The sequence below is a fragment of the Octopus bimaculoides genome, chromosome 5, assembly GCF_046866305.1.
Source record: "Octopus bimaculoides isolate indiv1 chromosome 5, ASM4686630v1, whole genome shotgun sequence".
In the NCBI taxonomy this organism is placed as follows: domain Eukaryota; kingdom Metazoa; phylum Mollusca; class Cephalopoda; order Octopoda; family Octopodidae; genus Octopus; species Octopus bimaculoides.
In genome coordinates, this window is record NC_142932.1 from 41,076,821 (window position 1) to 41,094,484 (window position 17,664).

The 17,664-nt window shown below is 34.7% G+C and overlaps 1 long non-coding RNA gene across 1 annotated transcript in view; it reads left to right on the plus strand.

Annotated features, from left to right (window-relative positions):
* Positions 1 to 17,664, plus strand: part of LOC149135466 (uncharacterized) — a 104,832-nt gene that overhangs the window by 71,974 nt on the left and 15,194 nt on the right. Inside the window, exon 2 of the long non-coding RNA XR_016241786.1 lies at positions 9,425 to 9,569. This is a non-coding gene — a long non-coding RNA (uncharacterized LOC149135466). The remainder of the gene's footprint in view (positions 1 to 9,424; positions 9,570 to 17,664) is intronic.

A 17,664-nucleotide genomic window follows, 5' to 3' on the forward strand; every position in this document is an offset into this window, starting at 1 on the left:
TGATATAAAGTTCAATGAAAATTCTTTTAAAAAGGATTCTCTCAACATATGTATATAATAAAACACCTTTGTAAATGACTCACAACTATATTTTCCAAATACATTTGGAATTGAAAGGATAATAATATTAACAACACAGATCATTTGTTTTATTATAGAACATGCATCTCCTTACATTAATGGTACCAGAAGTTGTGAAAAATAAACCATTGCTTTGCAATTTTAACCAAATAATCTAAATTAGTGAATACTTAGGAGCACATTCAGCATTTTTTACTTTTTTTTTTTTGAGCATTTTTTAACTACTGGTTAGCAATTGTAATTTATGTACAACTTAGCGAGAATATCTTGAAAGATGATAACATGTTCAATATTAAGCTCTTATTAAGGCAGTGGGAGCTGGCAGAAACGTTAGCGCACCAGTAAAAACACTTAGCAGTATTTCGTCTGTCTTTACATTCTGAGTTCAAATTCCGCCAATGCTGACTTTGCCTTTCATCCTTTTGAGGTCGATAAATTAAGTACCAGTTGCGTATTGAGGTCGATCTAATCGACTGCCCCCCCCCACCTCCCTAAAAATTTCAGACCTTGTGCTTAGAGTAGAAAAGAATATTAACCTTTTATTGAAAGGAATGACCCCCTATTGTTTATGTGGCTTGAGCATGGTTCTCAGAAGATGAACATATTGGATAATTCTGTAATAACTAAGAAACAGGAGAAACTCTGATCAAATTATTATAAAGCAAGTCTAAGAAAAAGGAGAAGAAAACTTTGGTTGATTGTTGTGACTCTTTACTGAGAGAAGAATCAAATCTGCTAAGAAGCTCAGTTAGCCGAGACATCACAATGACCAAGTAAGTGTGTGTGTGTGTGTATTTGTCCCATACAGAGAAATAAACACAGCAGCTGACCGAGAGATATTAATAAACACATTGTCAACTAAAAGATTTTATGACAATAAGACAATAAGCAACAGATTTCTTCATTCTTTACTCAAAGCATCAACACATTATTTAAATCTTCAAATCTTGTTGTTATAAGATGTGATATGGAAAATAACAAGAGTTTCTACCTCTTGTAATGTTGCCATGCAAACTGTCTTCTTGCCCTATGCTGTTTAAAATGTTCTAATTATTTTTGTATATTTACACTGTTGGAGCTCAGGTGTTGCTTAACCATTTTAATCACATTCTGCTTTTCTTCATTCTTAAGTGACAAACTGTCCACATTTGAAATGGATTGCTGTAAAAAAATAAGATATGTTTCTGAAAACTAGTGCAATTGCCAGTGGCTAACATAGGAATTTGTGAACAATTGTCACATTTGAAGAATTTAAAATATGAAAAATGTCATTAATGAAAAGAATATTTCTGACAAGCTAATTGCTTATGTCTGCCCAAACATACATAAACTCCCCACTCTACAGTAAAAGACAGGAATTATTCTATTGTAAGTCACTATTAACATCATTGTTGTTATCTTCTTAACATTCAGTTTACTGTACTTGCAGGAATCGTGGAATTCTTTGAGGAAGACGACTCCCATCTCCTCTAGACCAATGCTTCTTATTTGAGGTCCACATGACTCTTGGGCTGCATATAAGGTGTATATAAGGAGTACTGAAGATTTTGGGGTTAAAAATTTTTGTGCAAATCATTAGTAATAATTCTGCAATACACAAAATGTTTTGACAATTTTTTAAATACATTTCATAATATCTAATTATAAACGTATTACAGGACATTTTTAAACATTTTATGGCTACAAAGGTGAACCTGAATAAAATTGGTAATCAAATGGGTTCATTGGCAAAAATGATTGAGAACCATTTCTCTGTGACATGGATTCCAACCATTCATGCCAAAGCAAAGAATTTTGTATTCAACTCAGTCATTACTGTATTTGACTTTTCCTGTTTTTGTTCTCAATAGTTTACCAACTTCTCCAGTCTATTTCTCCTCTCTGTCACACAAGACAATGGCAAGATATTACAACTGCTCATAGCTTCCAGCCAGTCTTATGATATAAAGGTAGAGACTTCAGCCTTTTAGTTGTTGTTGGCCCTTGATTGTAATAATTCTGAAGTTGGGGATGATTTTATTGGCTTCTGGTTAAGGTCAAGTTTGTGACTGATAGTAATTTATAAACAATAGAAGCCTTTACTATGGTCTTACTCTCTCACTCCTCTTGTTATTATTTCAGCCTCTTATGATGTTAGCCATCCATCTTTTTAATTGCTTTTCATTTTCTCAAATATTCATAAAAACTGCTTATGCGATAACTGCTCTGCTACAATTGTAGGTGAATTAATTCTCACCACTTCCTCAAAAGATAAATCTTATTAATTACACACATACATATATACATTCAGATTTTGTGTGTGTGTGAGTGTATAGATAAATAGAGAGACAAACAGACAGACAAATAGAGAGAGAGAGATAGATAGATAGACTGAGATATTTTGAAATTCTTTAGCTGTGGATGGTTTCCTGTTATATGTAGCCGAAACCTGAAATGTACCTCTACATGACTTGAAGCTTCGTGGGCATGTAGGATGCCCCCATTTCATCAGATGCCCCCATTTCATCAGATGCCCAGACCAGAGATTTTGCTTTTTCATCAGCATCAGCGATTAACCTTTCACATTCTGTTTCATTGTTAATTTCTGGATAAAATCTTTTTTTGGTCAATTTTAAACAATCCACTTGCTCGTATTGCTTAATCCATTGTTCAAGCCTACCTAAATTCACTTCCTTGGCAAGTATGTTCTGCATCAGTTTGACTTCATTATTACAACTTATACAAGGTGGCGAACTGGCAGAATCGTTTGTATGTTGAGCAAAATGCTTAGCAGTATTTCGTCTGTCTTTACATTCTGAGTTCAAATTCCACCAAGGTCAACTTTGCCTTTCATCCTTTCAGGGTTGATAAATTAAGTACTAGTTGCACACTAGAGTCGATCTAAGTGACTGGCCCCCTCCCCAAAAAATTTCGGGCCTTGTGCCTAGAGTAGAAAAAAAAAAACAAGAAAAAAATTATTATTACAACTTATATGACTCGGTGCCAATACAAACTTATACGACTCGATGCCAATACAAACTAGTCGGTCTTGACTCCACTTATGTGGCTATTCTAACAACAACTTGGAGTAGTTTAAATATATATCTTTTGATTGAAGCCATGCTGGAGCACCACATTGAAGAATTTTTAGTCAAGTGAATTGACCCCAGGATTCTTTTTGTAAGTTTGTTACTTATTCTATTAGTCTCTTTTGCCAAACTGCTAAGATACAGGGACATAAACACACCAACACAGCAACAGAGATGCCTATTTATACAAACAGATATATTTATATTAGCATATGTATGAGTGTATATGCACAGCTACAAATGTTTATATGTTTAGAGGCTGTATGTGGATACACACTCTCATGTAATATATGTACACATTTATGAGTCTATGTATATATGAATGCATGTATGTATGCATGCCTGCATGTATGTATGTATGTGTATCTATCTATCTATTTATCTGTCTATCCATATATCTACCTATCTATCTATTTATCTGTCTGTCTATTTATCTGTCTGTCTGTCTGTTTATGTATCTGTCTGTCTGTTTGTCTGCCTATCTACTTATCTATCTATCTATCTATCTATCTATCTATCTATCTATCTATCTATTTATCCCTATCTATTTATTACTCCGTCTGTCTATCTATCTATCTATCATTCTATCTATCAATCTGGCTATCTATCTATCTATCTATCTATCTATCTATCTATCTATCTGCCTATCAGTCTATATATCTATCTATCTATCTATCTATCTATCTATCTATCTATCTATCTATCTATCTATCTAATGTAGATAGGGTTAAAATTCAAACCGTGTCCTCGATGCACATCAGTCTATTCCAGTGCTCCAAAATCGTACATAGACGTTATATTTGTGTGAGACATGCATAAGAATATTATTCGTTTCTCTCTCTGAAGAATTTCCAATACGAGATGTCTTGCATGGTTCTCCTACATGTACAATTTTGTAAGTTCTATTAACAAATGAAACATGTATAATGGGGAATAAATAACAGCAAATTTTTTTCCAATCTCCTGTTTTGATATCAATCCCTGTATATATATATATATATATATATATATATATATATATATATGTTATTATTGTTTTCTTTTTTTTTTTTTGTTGAAGGCTGTTGTTGCTGTTGTAAATTTGGAAGAAAATGAAAAAATTATGCCCGGCTCAGATTTGTATATATATATATATATATATATATATATATATGTATTTATTTATTTGTTAATTTATAGATATGCATGCACACATATATATATGTGGGGGGGGGGCGTATGTATGTTTTTTTTTATGTATATATGACTATATTGATTTCGCCTTCAGGATCTCTTTTAGATAAGGAATCATTCATGGGTAGAATCCTATAAGGAACTGGAGACATTGTGCTATCAAAGCAATAGCATTGTTGCATCTATGGAACATTGGAATTGGCTTGACAATGTTGAATTAGAACTGCAAGGTAATAAATGATAAGAATTATAAGAAATAAGTAAACAGGCAAATGAATGAAACTGAATTGAAGAGAATAAAAAAAAGAAAAAAAATCTACAAACAAAGAAAATATAAGCATTTCAGTCCCATGATTCAATAATTACATTTTGAAATTCTTGTGTAGCAATTATTAGATCGATATAGACATTGCAAGTTTTGTTTTGTATTCAGCAGTGATAATAAAATAAAAGTGCGTTGTTGTTTATGTCATTGTTGCTTTCATTTTTGTTGAAGGCTGTTGTTGCTGTTGTTGTAAATTTGGGAGAAAATAAAAAAATTATGGCCGCCTCAGATTCGTTAGTTTCCCATTCTAGAATGCACCACTACGTGAGAAGTGGAATTTCGTCAGTGACCTTGTAGCCTTCCCCGACATGGCGTCTCTTTGTATGTACTGCAACAGTCTACGGATGGAATAAAAATACATTTGAGAATCTTTAGTCTCCACTGAAAAAGAAATTCTTTGAATTCCTTCAATCTTTTACTTGTTTCACTCACTGGACTGTGGCCATACTGCAGCACTGCTTCAAAATCCTTCTTTCTTTTAGTTGATTTGACTCTAGTACTTCTTTTTAATTCTGCTACTCATTCTGTTATTCCCTTTTTTATTCTTCCATTAACCTACACAAACAAAAATACATAGACACCAGATGTCAAGTACCAAGAGACAGACACATACACAAATGTATGTATACATACTCACGCATATATATATATAGGTATGAATGTCACTGTGAGTGAGTGTGTGAGTGTGTATATTGTGAAGGCAATGAACAAAACCAAAATAGAAAAAGACAACTCAAGTCGGACAAGTTTTAACTAATATTTATTAGTTTAACACTTAAAAAGAAAAGGAAAGTGTTTTAACAATTTGGATGTAAATCCTTCATCAGAATATAAGAATAGAAGAAAAGTAAAGGAGGTGTGTATATATGTATAGATAGATGGATGTATATATGATTAAATTGAGCACGGTTTTCCTCTACTTAATTCACTCACAAAAATGATTGGTTCAGGGTTAGAGAAGAAGGTGCTACAATCACAATGGTGCTGTGTCAAAAGATTGAAATAGAAACCATGTGGTTGCAAACCAAACGTTTTAACCATGCAGCCATGTCTTAATTCTTTACTTTCCTTACTTCTGTAATTAATTTAGAATTTAGGTTTATTCAGAAAACTCTCGACAACATTTCTCAAGGTCTCTGTGAATGATGTGATGAAAAGAAAGATTAGCAGAACCATCAAAGCATTAAGCAGAAAACTTTGTGGCATTCGTTTCAGGTCAACTTTGTCTTTTGTTCTTAAAAGATCGATAAAGGTGTGTCTATTCAGGTCATTGGATGAATGGAGTTGTAAGAATGTCAGACTGGATGCCTTGTAGTATAGGTTCTGGTTCTTTGAGCTCTGAATTCAATTCCAGTCATGGCCTACTAGACACACATACAGACACAAAGACACACACATACACACACACACACATACGATGGGCTTCTTTCAGTTTCCGTCTACCAAATCCATTCATAAGGCTTTGGTTGGCCCAAAGCTGTAGTAGAAGACACTTACCCGAGGTGTCACAATGGGACTGAACCTAGAACCATGTTGTTGGGAAGCAAACTTCTTACCATATAGCCACTTGTTTTCTTTCCTGATTCAAAGATTAAAATAACAAAAGAAAAAAAAAAAGACTGGAGACCTCACCTGAATGCTTAGCACAAGGTAGACTTCAAGAAATTTGCACAAGATGAGGAATAAAATAAAACAAACGAAATTTATTGAAATACACAGGTGCAATACATAGGTGAAATATCTTATATATATAAAACAAACTCTTTGAACTCATCAAGAAATATCTGCAAATATTTCTTTGTCAGCTGACTATATTTTGCCACATAGCGGATGAATCTTTATCTTAGAATGCTGCTTGTAACAGTAATTTCAGCTTTGGTCTCTCCCCTAAATCTATGCCAGACAAAATTATGTCCAATATAACAGTCAAACCAGATTATGGAGTGTCAGATTTGATGCGGTCAACCTACACAGAGAATTTTGTTTATATATTTCGCATGAAAATAGATCAGCCTCAAAGATATTTGAATAAATAACAGGCACGTACATCAATTACAGACAAATTTATGCGTTACTACAACCTACTTTATATTCGTTTATAGAATACACACACACACGCACATATACATATGCCAATGTATGTATGAGTGGCTTAATGTATGTTTCATGTGCTTTATATGAAGTTGTAAAAACAATTTAACATTAAACTGAAGAAATACTCCATACTTTTTAGTACAGCACATATTTAGTAACTTCTACAAGAAAAATGTTGACAGTAACTTCAAAGTTTGGTTTACTATTTTTATCCTCACAACGGTTGGGTATGGCTAGTAACTTTGAAGTCACTGTCAAATTTTTCCTAGTTAAAGTTTATGTGAGTGTGTGTAAGTGTGTGTTAATGTGTGTGTGTGTCTGTCTGTTTGCACACACACACACACACACACATCTACACACCTATATTATTTTATTATGTAGGGTGCTAAACTCCACAATATAGATAATTAGTGAGAGCATGTAAACGTGTGTGTTTGTGCATGCAATGGAAGTGGGATGGTTCATCTTTGTTCGCTTAGTATTTGGGTTCATTTTTTGATTTGGTTGAATCTTGGTTGTTCTTTTTTTTTTTTTTGGTCAGTTATTTTTAGCGTCTTGACAGAAAAATATCATTCTAAAATTGTTTTTTAATGTAAGCATGCCCAAACAAGTCGAATGCTTACACAGAGCAGGTTTTACAGCCACATCATCCAAACCAACTGGGTGAAACCGGTCTTAGCTTCTAGTTACATATAGACGTCCCCATTCCATGTTAATGCCTAAATGGAGGTATGTTCTGGAATGAATAGCAAAAGAAAATATCGATGAACAGAAATATGATTGATAAAGCATTGTTTTTACGGTTGGCTGTTATTTCTGTCGCGAATAATTACATGTTTTACAAGTTAAGGTGTTTCTATTCCACACATCTTTGAAAGTGCAGAGCTATCAGATGATTTGTCAACAGAGAAAGGTCAGCAAACATCATCCTTTATAGCCTTGTAACTTTTCGGAGAGCACAGAATGTAAATATTCATGTAGACCTGCACATATACGTGTGTGTGTGTATGTGTGTGTGTGTGTGTGTGTGTGTGTGTGTGTGTGTGTTCATCTCATACTTACATGCATATATATATATATATATATATATATATATATATATACACATATATGCGTATACATATATCTACAGTCACACATACACACATTAAATACCAGCATAACGAGATTTTTACAAATTTTTTCCTGACTTTTTATATTTACCCAATTACTGTCATATTATTTTGAATTGCTCCTCATAATGACCTTTTATATAATAACAGTTCACTTTGGGTATCCAGGTAAATATTTACACGGTCATTCTATCTGGGTAAATATTTAAAAAGTATATTTATTCATTTATGCCAAACATCAGTGGCATTACTGAATAGTTAAAAGAGATAATTCTTGCAACATGACATTGATTTATTTTTAAACTAAGTTTATTTTCAAATAAAACTAAATTCAAGTCAAGCTTAATCAATATTACTGTTTATTCATAAATAGTTTGAAATTCTCAACTAATTTTTCTTTCTTTTTGTCTTTTTATTTTTAATGTCATTCAAAGTATAAAGTTTATAAACTGGAAATTTCAAGAGATTTTTATTGCCATGTCTCTAATTGAATACTTAAAGGGATCCATTTGATCTGAGGGTCTCCATTCTGCTGCCAAAGTATTCATGTGCATTCTAATACTGGTCATTGCATATTTCTTTGCAGTTTTATATTTGAAAGAGTGTATTAAATTCTTGCTCATATTTGCATTTGTGAATATTTGTTTCACAATCTTTGCATTGATATAAGGAGCAGAGCATGTATAAATAATGAGTATTACACTGTTTGCATTGCACTTTGATACTATGATACTTAAGTGCAATAATACTTAGATATCACAATATTCTGAAGTTTGATTAGTTCAGACTTTGCTTTTGTCAACAATTGTTTCAAAATATTCCGTAATTGTTTGCATTGAATGTGCATTCAACTGGTAATTAAGTCATTAAATTTATCACATTATCTGATAATAGGCAAATTTAATTTGATGACATTAAAATTATGGTTGCACACATTATTGTTCACATCAAAAAGTATTTTATTCTGGTTTTGCATTTCTTGGTGATCTCATTCAATAGGTAACCAACCAGTTAATACCCGATGCTAAACTGATTGATAGCAACAGCTATAGGGAATCTATAATAGTGTATACTTTGATTAATATATAGATATATATATACATCCATATAGATATATACATACATATAGTGGAGACCCCCTTCGGTCACGAATGACCATGGGATTGCACCTAGAAAGTTACCCTCCAAGGCACAAGTCCGGGCAAGGTTGTTTATGGAAGGCCAGCATTCACCCATGCATTCCACACTCCTCTCTCTGCACCACTAATGTTATTCAAAGGAAAAGCAAAGGGGCTGATACAGCTTGGCACCAGTGACCACTCTCAAAAATTAAGTAAAAAAGCAGGCAAAATAATCCAGAATCCTTGTCTGGTACTGGATTGATCTCAAAATCTAATCAGTTCGTGCCAGTCACAAGGTCAAACATCTCTGAAAGTTTCATCGGAATCCATCCAGTGGTTCTTGCGATATCTTGTCCATGGAACAGACAAACATGACAGAAAACAATACCTTCACCTTAGCAAAGGCGGAGATTGAAAAATTTAGTTTTATCTTGTATTTCTATATTTCAGGACGACAACCCATTCTCCAGGGCATGTGGAAAAGTGAGGGATGGAAAAAAGTTGTTCTTCAAATGTGTGAGCCACAACCTTTGCCCATTCCTCACTCAAAATGTTTTGAAAATGGGATCATGGCCCTGAAATATAGAAATATAAGGTAACATTCCCACTTTCTTTCCTTTTCTTATTGTTGCGACCTTACCCCACCCCACCTCCCAGTTTCTTTAGTGTAATATCATACAACGCTTCACTAAAACTATCCATAGATGCGCTGAAAGTTGACCTCAGGATGTTGAACTTTTCAGACAGGATCACAAAGGGCCAAGATACCTAGCCCCTTGCTGTACTCAAGAAGACCCGTTCTTCACCGCAGAAGTATTAAGAAGATTAACCAGCAAGAGACCTGTGCCAGAGCTGCTGAGACCTGGTGTAGCATTCTGGCTTGCCAGCACTGGTCAAACCATCCAAACCATGCCAGCATGGGAAATGGATTTGATGATGATGATGATGATGACGATAATGGTGATGATGATGATGATGCTTATGATGATGATGTTGATGATGGTGATGATGATATATGTATGTATATGTTTATTTACATATATATATACATATATATATATATACCTACATACATACATATATATATAGACACACATAAAGCATACTTGTATGCATACATGCAAATAAACACACACTACTTAAAAATATATGTGGCTGTCAAAAGATCATCAGATAATGCTCCACACATTATGCATAGAACACCTGATATATTTCACCATTTAAATGGCTAAAATAAAAACACGTAATATTTTCCTGTCTTCTGTGTTAAAATCCACAAAAGATATAAAGATGGCGATTGTTAATACAGGTTTACTTCTGGTGAAAAACTGAATACTTTTTTTCAGTACCTGATCATCTTTCAGTCTGTATACCTGTGGATGAATCATCTTTTTCTTTTTATATACATACATTTGTGAGTGTGTGTGTGTGTGTGTGTATGTGTACATCTATATATATGTGTGTATGCGTGTATGATAAAAAGAATTCATGGCTCTCAAAGGCAGGAGATTCCTTTCGATGAAAAGACTCATACATTTCTAAAGCTCTCAACAATCCATTTCTCATATGGAAAAACTGGAAAAGAGGAATTAAATAAATAAATAAAAGATCACTGAAGCTTCCCTGGTCGACTTTTGTGAATAAGAAAGATGAAGGAAATATCTTGAAGAGGATAAGTGGTTAGAGCAAAACAGAAAAGCTTTTCTTCCTGTGTGCATGTTCAGATTTGGAAGAAAGAACTGGATGTCAGAGAGTGCACCACATCTTGACTATTCTCACAGATTTGGCACCAGCTCAAAATGTAACATGAAAGCCTCCTCCTTTTGGAGTCAAAGGAAGAGCAACACATTGAACACCTTAATGTATTCAACAGATAGGGGGGGGGGACTAGCAGGGTTGTTAGCAAGCTGGGAATAATGGTTAGCAGCATTTCATTAGTCTTTACATTCTGAGTTCAAATTACACAAAGGTCGACTTTACTTTCACCTTTTCAGGGTCAATGAAAGAAGTATCAGTTGATTACTAGCATCAATGTAATTGATTTATCAGCTCCCTTGAATTTCCTGGCCTTGTGCCAAAATTTGAAACCAATATATTGAACAAACAAGAACTTCTCAGATGGACTTCAAGCTCATAAATCTTAATAGAATAAAATTTAATCGAATCAGAAAGCTTTGTTGTCATAAACTCAACTCCAGGGCTGAGTGACTTTCCAGTTCTACTCCCAAAATCTAGTAAAAACAGTTTAGGTATCAAGCTCCCTCAAAGTACTCTACCAGTGATATTAAGAGAAAGAGTGTTTGGTAAATAAATAGAGACAGATTCAGAAAACGATTTGTCATGAGCTTATGAAAACAAGGTAACCTTTCTAGTTTCATAATGAAATTTACCCATTTACCTTTAATTCATCTATTATCTGTGTATCTTCAATACACAGGCTGCAAAACTTTAATAATTGGCAATAGGAAAGTGTCAGCTACAAAATATTCTCAGATATTCTATAATTCTTTATAACTTTGTTGCTTACTGAACTGAAACAGTGTGGTGCCACATTTTGTAGCTGGAGTTCTAAATGAGTGTTCATGGTCATTAAATCTGGTTTTAAATTGTTTTACTGTAAACCAATGTCAGCATTAATGACAGTATTTTTTGCCAGCATAGTACTGCTATGACACATAACAAAGTTAGTGGGACAGGACTGACTTTTGAGTCATATGTTAGGGCTTAAATAGTTGCAATTGGTAGATGCATGTAATGAGGGCTTATAACTGATTTTGATATTCTTGATAGTCCCTAATTATTCAGTGAAAATATTAGAGCGTCTCTAACTATATTCTACATTACTTTTGTTTAAAAAATTATGTTTTGTCATTTGAAAGGAAATATTTATAAACTTTAGCACACATGGCGATATAGAATTTACTATGGCAGCCAAAACAAGTTTGAAAGCAGAGTCAAATGTGAAGAGTTACAATTAGACAAAACCTCCTAGCAGTTTCAATATGCAAGTCCCTGACATTCAAGAGTTGAAAAAGGGTCAGCAGAATGTCACACAGGGGTCATGACCTGAATACAGTCTGGCCCCCTCAGAGTGTGAGAATTAAAGGGTTGAAACACCTGCTGTTCAGCTCTATTGAGAGCTTCTTTCCACTGTAGACTCTGATTGTAAGCAATGCATCAACATTAATACACATAGTGTCATTTGTTTGCCATTCTCCGTGAAAGCAGTGCAGGATGTTAGTTATTTCTTAGATAGGGAGTAATATTACCTTTCTTGGAAACAGTTAAATGTTAGTGACAGAGAGTGCATCCAGCTGTGGAAAATTCTGCCACAACAATGTCACATTTGACCCATGCAAGCCTGAGTAAAAAAAAGAAACCCATTAAAATGATAACAATGAATGATAATGATAACGTAAGTATATACACACACACATAATGTCTACGTATGTGTGCATACATGAATATTCTTGTATTTAATGCACAAGTTATCTTTCAATGATTATTGAATCTACATTTATCATCATGTTTATGTATGTGTCCTTGTACGTATATATACACACACACACATATATCTAAATGTATATAGATATGTACATATATATATATATACACACTCATATAAATGTATATACATAGGTACATACAAACATATATGTGTGTGTATATATATATATATATATATATATATATATATATATATATATATATATATATATATATATATATATATGTATATATATATATACACACATACAAATACACATACATATACATAAGTGTATATGTGTGTATATGGTGTGGAGTGTGTACAATGATTTATGTATCTGCACATGCATAAATCGCTGTGTCTGTACTTGTTTATGCTTACGTGTTTCCTTTTTTTTTTTTAAGTAGTGAGTGCATATTTCTCCTCAATTGTGCACAGAAATTCAATAGTGTATACATATTGATCGAAAAGTTATTGATAATTTGTTCTTGAAGGAGATCGTTTCTCATAAACATTATGGTTATTTGTTAAGGAAATGGGCAATTGTGTAATTCTAGTAGAGGAGTTTTTATGTCATCATCGTCGTCGTCGTCGTCGTCATCATCATCATCATCATCATCATCATTATCATCATCATTATCATCATCATCATCATCATCATCACCACCATCAGCATCAGCATCATCATCATCATCACTATCATTATTATTGCAGTGTTTTATATTTTACATTTCGAAGCAATTATTTTAGGAAGTACTTAGAAGCATGCATATACACAGATACATGATCTTACACACACACACACCTGTATCTGTGTGTATACATAAATATGTATGTGTAATATTATATACAGACATACACACACACACACATATATATAATCATATGTGCTTTGTATCAACATATCTGACTTCCCCTACCATAAAATAGCTATCATGAGAGTGCTCGCTATAAAATACAAGATAAACCACATTAGTTAAAGCTGTAACAGCATCGATGCGAAAGATGGAACAGAAATTGAAGAATCTTGAATCTACTATGCAAAGTAGAGATATTCGTATATTGCCTTTAATCCGGGGCATAACTAGTCGTGTCTCTACTGTCAAGTTATGCATAATGCATATTTTATCAAGATGCTTGAGCGCCAGAACTGTGGTTGCAAGATTGTGCATAGAGTGAATGTGCAGGTTTTAAAACAAGGTGAACAGGATGAAAGATAAGGATGAAACAAGCAATGTTTGAGGGATTGGGGAATCAATTAAATGAACACTAATTAGGCACAAGAACTTTATATAGTAATAGGCATACAATACTTTGCTTCAATGTGCCTCCGATCACTCATGTACACATTATAACCCCTGGACTATAGACATATTATTTGTACCCTTTCTCTGATTTTTCTGTCATAACCATAACAGACTCTCTTCCTTGAGGCTTGCTGTATGTGTACTGCGCCTACCTTAACATTTCCAGCCCATTTACAACTTCATGTGTCCCCGTTGTTGGGTCTAGTCATATGAGACCTCAACTAAAACACTGTGCCCAGACATCCTTCCCAGAATTACACACACACACACACACACACACACACACACACACACACACACACACACACACACACACACATTTATAAATATATGAGTTGGATCTACTTTTTGAATTGGATTTGGTACACACATATCTAAATTATCCAACGAATACTCGATATCTTCCTTGTTGTTTACCTCACTATGAACTCTATGTCATCACACCTAGCCATTTCTGGCATCCTACCTGTCAATGTACCTAGATTCTTTTGAAACCTTATAACTCATTTTGTTGTGTCTAGAGAGAGTCATCATGCCAGTATAACTTATAATTCATTCATATATATATATTTATATATATATATATATATATATATATATATATATATATATATATATATATATATATATATATATATATATATATATATATATATATATATATATATATATATAGATAGATAGATAGATAGATAGATAGATATAGATATAGATATAAATTCATGCATATATACACAGACAATATATGTATACCATAAGTAAGGAAGGGTCTCACTCATACAATATTGAAGATTAATAAACTTTGATCAGCTAAGATTATCCAAGCTATTGATAGAAAGTAACTCCCTGAAGCAAATCTGTAAACCATCACAATCTGTAAACCATCACAAGAGACGGGTCTCCTATGATAATTTTGACTGAAATTTTTGAACAATACTGTATAAATTATACTTAACTAAAGCAAACGGCCACTTTAGGAAAAAAATCTACTCTTCTTTCAAACAAATAGTTTTAATCAGACCAGAAATCATTAGCTGACTGTGTTCATGAAATATGCAACACAACAACCTCATTATACATATATTGACTGGCATTCACACGTGTGCATACATGTATGTATATGTATATACATATACACACACATACACATGTGTATATTATATACATATGCACACCTACACACACACACATATATATATATATATATATATATGTATATAAATGTGTGTATTCACATATAAACGTGCATACAGATAATACATATTCATATACACACACAAGTACGTATACCTATATGAAAATGTATGCTTATATGCACATATACATGCGTATATACACATATTAGTGTGTGTGTGCGTATGTGTTTGTGTGTGTGTGTGTGTGCACATGCATCATCTACTTGCTCATTAATAAGACCCACAAAATGTAGTTTTGAAAAGCTGTTACTTGATATTCTCAAGTAGCAATTAAATATCTTTAAAGCATTGTAATAGATTAACAATTGGCTTTCTACTTTCATGTTGCAATGTGAGGGGAAACGAAGAAGTATCTTCCTATAGGTTTCACAAAACCCCCACTAGGCAATGCTGCAAGCTTCATTCAGCTGCTACAAATATTTGCTTGTCCAAAGGCAGGAAACAGGCAGAACCATTATTTAGACCCATTTAGCCTGTCTTTTACGTTCTGGTTTCAAATTCCTATGAGGTTGACTTTACCATCCATCCTTTCAGAGTTGATAAAATAAATACCAGTTGGACACTTGGGGTCGATTTAATCACTTTATCACCACCCTTGAAATTGCTGATCTTGAGACAAAAATTTAAAATCGATATTTCATTGGCTGTTGTTATTACTGAGACCCATGTCTGACCTGATTAATTTTAGACACTCCTGGAATGAGTTAGCGTTAGGAAAGGCATCCAGCTGTAGAAAACCCTTCCAAATCAGACTGGATCCTGGTGCAGCCTTCCAGTGTGCCAGTCCAATCAAACCGTCTAACCCATGCCAGCATGGACAATAGATGTTAAACGATGATGATGATGATGATGATGATGATGATGATGATAATGGTGTGTGTGTGTGTGTGTGAATATGTGTATGTATGTATGTATGTATAATTGTCCCTATATATGACTAGGGTGTTAGAATACCTACATTGCTAGGAATTATTATGTGCTTTAACTACAGCATTAGAGTTTTTTAGCTCTTATTTCTGGCAGCGTAGGTGTTTTTTCCTGAAACATTGCACACTGCTGACTATATTAATTTTTATATATCTATATGTATGTGTATATATATATATATATATATATATACATATATATATATATATATATATATATATATATATATATATATATATATATATATATATATATATATATATATATATATATATATATATGCGTATATATATGTGTGTGCTTGTGTAAGCATAGAGTATGTTTGTTGATCACTGTATATATATTCAAGACACTCAGTCCAGCCGTTGAAGTCACATGACCATTGACCTGAGTGGAAGGCATCAGTAAGGTTCACAATAATTAAGTTGATCAGTTTTAATTGGAAAATTGGAAATCAGTCAGCCAAGTTTGAGATGGTCAGCACTGCCAGAAGTGTGTGCACAGGTGTGAGTGAGTGTGCGTGCGTGTGTGTGTGTGTGTGTGTGTGTGTGTGTGTGTGTGTGTGTGCGTGCGCGTGTTTATAAACATTTATGTATTGGTGAATATACACGATATACAGAAGAATTGTAGCTTGCTTGAAGCATTGGGAAACATGACAAAAGCCGTGATTTAGAAAGCAATGCCAATAAGGCCAGCTACAGATTTTATACATACATACATACATACATGTCTATATACATATATGTATGTTTGTATGTATGCATGTATGTATGTATCTATCTATCTATTTATCATCATCATCATTATCATCATCGTTTAACGTCCGCCTTCCATGCTAGCATGGGTTGGACGATTTGACTGAGGACTGGTGAAACCGGATGGCAACACCAGGCTCCAATCTAATTTGGCAGAGTTTCTACAGCTGGATGCCCTTCCTAACGCCAACCACTCAGAGAGTGTAGTGGGTGCTTTTACGTGTCACCCGCACGAAAACGGCCATGCTCGAAATGGTGTCTTTTATGTGCCACCCACACAAGAGCCAGTCCAGGGGCACCGGCAACGATCTCGCTCGAAAAACCTCATGTGTCACTCGCACAAGAGCCAGTCCATGGGCACTGGCAACGATCTGGCGTAAAAGATATCATGTGTCGCCCGCACATGAGCCAGTCCAGGAGCACTGGCAACGATCCCGCTCGAAAGATTTCATGTGTCGCCCGCACATGAGCCAGTCCAGGGGCACTGGCAAACGATCCCGCTCGAAAAAGCCTCATGTGTCACCCGCACAAGAGCCAGTCCATGGGCACTGGCAACGATCTGGCGTAAAAGATATCATGTGTCGCCCGCACATGAGCCAGTCCAGGAGCACTGGCAACGATCCCGCTCGAAAGATTTCATGTGTCGCCCGCACATGAGCCAGTCCAGGGGCACTGGCAAACGATCCCGCTCGAAAAAGCCTCATGTGTCACCCGCACAAGAGCCAGTCCAGGGGCACTGGCAACGATCCCGCTCGAAAGATCCCATGTGTCGCCCGCACACGAGCCAGCCCGGGGGCACCGGCAACGACCTCGCTCGAAAAACCTCATGTGTCACTCGCAAGCCGGACCAGGGGCACCGGCAACGATCTCGCTCGAAAGATTTCATGTGTCGCCCGCACATGAGCCAGTCCAGGGGCACTGGCATCGATCCCGCTCGAAAGCTTTCATGTGTCTTCCACACATGAGCCATGGGCACTGGCAACGATCCCGCTCGAAATATTTCATGTGTCATATA